Source organism: Rhodamnia argentea, unplaced genomic scaffold (genome assembly GCF_020921035.1).
Source record: "Rhodamnia argentea isolate NSW1041297 unplaced genomic scaffold, ASM2092103v1 Rarg_v2.48, whole genome shotgun sequence".
NCBI classification, from domain to species: Eukaryota; Viridiplantae; Streptophyta; class Magnoliopsida; order Myrtales; family Myrtaceae; genus Rhodamnia; species Rhodamnia argentea.
In genome coordinates, this window is record NW_025955896.1 from 15,001 (window position 1) to 20,000 (window position 5,000).

A 5,000-nucleotide genomic window follows, 5' to 3' on the forward strand; every position below is an offset into this window, starting at 1 on the left:
TATAAGGATTGTATTGAAAGATACATCTTTCTATGAAGAAGATTTCTTTTGCTTAAAAAAATCCGACTGGAAAAAAAAAAGAAGTACACAGATATGACATATCATTATATGTATAATATTGGGGGATTATGGGACAAAAAATAAATCCACTCGGTTTCAGACTTGGTACAACCCAAGGTCATCATTCTATTTGGTTTGCACAACCCAAAAATTATTCCGAGGGTCTACAAGAAGATCAAAAAATACGAAATTCTATCAAGAATTATATACAAAAAAATATGAGAATATCCTCTGGTGTGGAGGGAATTGCATGCATAGAAATTCGAAAAAGAATTGACCTGGTTCAAGTCATAATCTATATGGGATTCCCAAAGTTATTACTAGAAGGCAAGACGCGAAGAATCGAAGAATTACAGATGAATGTACAAAAAGAACTTAATTGTGTGAACCGAAAACTCAACATTGCTATTACAAGAATTACAAACCCTTATGGGGACCCTAATATTCTTGCAGAATTTATAGCCGGACAATTAAAGAATCGAGTTTCATTTCGCAAAGCAATAAAAAAGGCTATTGAATTAACCGAACAGGCAGATACAAAAGGAATTCAAGTACAAATCGCAGGTCGCATCGACGGAAAAGAAATTGCACGTGTCGAATGGATCAGAGAAGGTAGGGTTCCTTTACAAACCATTCGAGCTAAAATTGATTATTGTTCCTATGGAGTCCGAACGTTCTATGGAGTATTAGGCATCAAAATTTGGATATTTTGGGAATAAGAACACTTTCCTTGTCTTTACTCTTTACACTCTATCCATTGAAAAAAAAGATAGAATAAAAAAAAAACTTTTTCTCTTAAATAAAAAAAAAATAAGCAATTCTATAGGGTTAAATAAAAATTTGATTGATGATTTCATATAATTGCTATGCTTAGTGTGTGACTCGTTGGTTTTTTTATAGGATCGAATTCCAAAAAAATGGACAGACCCCCACTGTGAACTACTAACTATAGAACTAATAACCAACTCATCGTTTCACATTATCTGGATACAAAAAAGCAGTCAAGATATGATATATTGGTCATATCGTTGTAGCAACTGAAATCTTTCTTGCATAAAAAAAAAAAATCTGATTATGATATAAAAAAAGTATGCAGATAAAGGGAAGGTTGAGAGAAAGAAAGAAAAAGAATATCAATGATATAGGATTCCAATATATGTAAGGTTTATGAGTCATCTCATAAAAGGCAGTGGAATAAAGCATCAATACTGATTGATCCATAACTATATGAATCTATTCATAGAAAAAAATCAAGAGCCTCGAGCCAATAAAGACTGAGAAAATTGACTCAAGAACAAATTTCATGAGGGGCTCCATTGTAGAATTCAAACCTAACCATTAATTGCGAAGCGATGGGAACGATGGAACCTATGAATATGTAAGATTCTATTGAAAAATGAATCCTAATAATTCATTAGGTGGGATGGCGGAACGAACCAGGGACCAATTCATTTATTCCGAGAATTCATGAGCTAGCCCTACAACTAAAATAGATATTGAAAGAGTAAATATTCGCCCGCGAAAGTTTTTATTAGATTACTCAATCTTCTTTTACATTACGCAATCTTATTCGATCCAATATGATAATATGATCAAAGGCAAAACAAAATAAAGATTCGTTATAAAAAAACGACATTATCTCATTATCTGGAAATAGAAATAATTATCTAGAAAAAAATACATGTTTTAAGTATATATCCAAACAAGATATAGAAATTTCTAATAGATTAGATGAAATCTCAAAGAATCCATGATTTCAGTATATTTTCATAGAATTATAAAATTGGAATCGTTTCATTCGTGAGGAGCCGGATGAGAAGAAACTCTCATGTCCGGTTCTGTAGTAGAGATGGAATTAAGAAAGAACCATCAACTATAACCCCAAAAGAACCAAATTTCGTAAACAACATAGAGGAAGAATGAAAGGAATATCTTATCGAGGTAATCATATTTGTTTCGGTAAATATGCTCTTCAGGCACTTGAACCCGCTTGGATCACATCTAGACAAATAGAAGCAGGGCGACGAGCAATGACAAGAAATGTGCGCCGTGGTGGAAAACTATGGGTACGTATATTTCCAGACAAACCAGTTACGGTAAGACCTACGGAAACACGTATGGGCTCGGGTAAAGGATCTCCCGAATATTGGGTAGCTGTCGTTAAACCAGGTAGAATACTTTATGAAATGGGCGGAGTAGCAGAAAATATAGCCAGAAAGGCTATTTCAATAGCGGCGTCCAAAATGCCTATACGAACTCAATTTATTATTTCGGAATAGGAACGTAGAACCAAAGAAAAGAAGTCTTGCGGATAAAAAAACAATTGCAGGTTTCTTTTTGACAAACAATATTTCTTTTTTTTTACTTCGCCCTTTGCATTAACATTGAAAGAACAGATTCAAAAATGATATGATTCAACCTCAAAGCCATTTGAACGTAGCGGATAACAGCGGGGCCCGAGAATTAATGTGTATTAGAATCATAGGAGCTAGTAATCGCCGATATGCTCATATCGGTGACATTATTGTTGCTGTGATCAAGGAAGCATTACCAAACACACCTCTAGAAAGATCAGAAGTGATCAGAGCTGTAATTGTACGTACTTGTAAAGAACTTAAACGTGACAACGGTATGATAATACGATATGATGATAATGCTGCTGTTGTGATTGATCAAGAAGGAAATCCAAAAGGAACTCGAGTTTTTGGTGCGATTGCCCGAGAATTGAGACAGCTAAATTTCACTAAAATAGTTTCATTAGCACCTGAAGTATTATAAGATGAGATCATACGTAATATAGTTATATTATACATAGTATTTGGATGAAATAGATTAATTAGTGGATTAGGTTGTATCTGACGCATATCCCTTTATTTAATAAAATAAAATAAAAAAAAAAAAATAGCATGTTGATTATATCAAAAATGGGAGGCAACCCAAATTTTAGTTTATCATGGGTAGGGACACTATTGCTGACATAATAACCTCTATACGAAATGCTGACATGAATCGAAAAGGGACGATTCAAATAGCATCCACTAACATCACGGAAAACATTGTTAAAATACTTTTAAGAGAAGGTTTTATCAAAAACGTGAGGAAGCATAAGGAAAACAACAAATATTTTTTGGTTTTAACCCTACGACATAGAAGGAATAGGAAAGTACCCTATCGAACTATTTTAAATTTAAAACGTATCAGTAGGCCTGGCCTACGAATCTATTCGAACTATCAACGAATTCCTAGAATTTTAGGCGGGATGGGGATTGTAATTCTTTCTACTTCTCGAGGTATAATGACAGACCGAGAGGCTCGACTAGAAGGAATCGGCGGAGAAATTTTATGTTATATATGGTAATCTTTCTGATATCCGAATTCGATCCAGAATTTCCTATTTGTCAAAAGAAAAAAGGGTGGGTTAGTTGATATCATTCCTGCTACATTAGGTGATACTTCTAGGGCTTTTCCCTAGAATGAAAGAACAAAAAAATGGATTCATTAAGGTTTAATTAATTAATCACTTATCCTTCTCAATGGTATGTATGCTCGGGGTTTTTCGATAATGAAGATCTAATTCTAGGTTATGTTTCATGAAGGATCCGACGGAGTTTTATACGTATACTAGGGGGGGCAAAATTGAAGTAAGTCGTTATGATTCAACCAGAGGTCTATAATTTATAGATGCCACAATAAGGATTCGAATGATTAGGTTGTTTTTTCAACTTCAGCATTCCCTTCATGGGGATACAATTTGAGGTTCAACATTTCAAGAAACTTATTTTCTTCCAATAAATAGAGTAAGAATTAAGTTAAGGAACGACAACTATGAAAATAAGGGCCTCCGTTCGTAAAATTTGTGAAAAATGTCGACTGATCCGTAGGAGGGGACGAATTATAGTAATTTGTTCTAATCCGAGACATAAACAAAGACAAGGATAATCTTTGGAAAAGGGGCTCTCTAACGTAAAGGACCCAATGAAAAAAATAGGATCTGTTTTGACATGAAATGGATATATCCATATATCTCGAATTTCTATTTATGAGATGATAAAGTATGGCAAAATCTATACCAAGAACTGGTTCACGTAGGAATGCCCGTAGTGGTTCACGAAAAAGTACACGTAGAATACCAAAGGGAGTTATTCATGTTCAAGCAAGTTTCAACAATACCATTGTGACTGTTACAGATGTACGGGGTCGGGTAATTTCTTGGTCCTCCGCCGGTACTTGTGGATTCAATGGTACAAGAAGGGGGACACCATTTGCTGCTCAAACCGCAGCAGGAAATGCTATTCGGACAGTAGTAGATCAAGGTATGCAACGAGCAGAAGTCATGATAAAAGGTCCTGGTCTCGGAAGAGATGCAGCATTACGAGCTATTCGTAGAAGTGGTATACTATTAAGTTTCGTACGTGATGTAACCCCTATGCCACATAATGGCTGTAGACCTCCTAAAAAAAGACGTGTGTAGAAATAAAAATGAAAGAGATTTCAAGAGAAATAAACGATTCAATGATCTGATCAAATAATATTATTATGGTTCGAGAGAAAATAAGAGTATCTACTCGGACACTACAGTGGAAGTGTGTTGAATCAAGAGCAGACAGTAAGCGTCTTTATTATGGACGCTTTATTCTATCTCCACTTATGAAAGGGCAAGCCGATACAATAGGCATTGCGATGCGAAGAGCCTTGCTTGGGGAAATAGAAGGAACATGTATCACCCGTGCAAAATTAAAAAAAATACCACATGAATATTCTACCCTAGTAGGTATTCAAGAATCAGTACATGAAATTTTAATGAATTTGAAAGAAATTGTATTGAGAAGTAATCTGTATGGAACTCGCAACGCGTCTATTTGTGTCAAGGGTCCTCGATGTGTAACTGCTCAAGACATCATCTTACCAACTTCTGTGGAAATCGTTGATAACACACAGTA

General features: G+C 35.0%; 1 protein-coding gene across 1 annotated transcript in view; it reads left to right on the forward strand.

Moving 5' to 3' along the window:
- The window catches only part of LOC125313476 (50S ribosomal protein L2, chloroplastic), a 3,083-nt gene extending 2,668 nt beyond the window's left edge, over nucleotides 1-415 (forward strand). Inside the window, exon 2 of the mRNA XM_048273210.1 lies at nucleotides 1-415. This exon is cut by the window's left edge and continues 1,177 nt beyond it. The gene's annotated coding sequence lies outside the window, so the exon portion shown is untranslated.
- The last annotated feature ends 4,585 nt before the right edge of the window (nucleotides 416-5,000 follow it).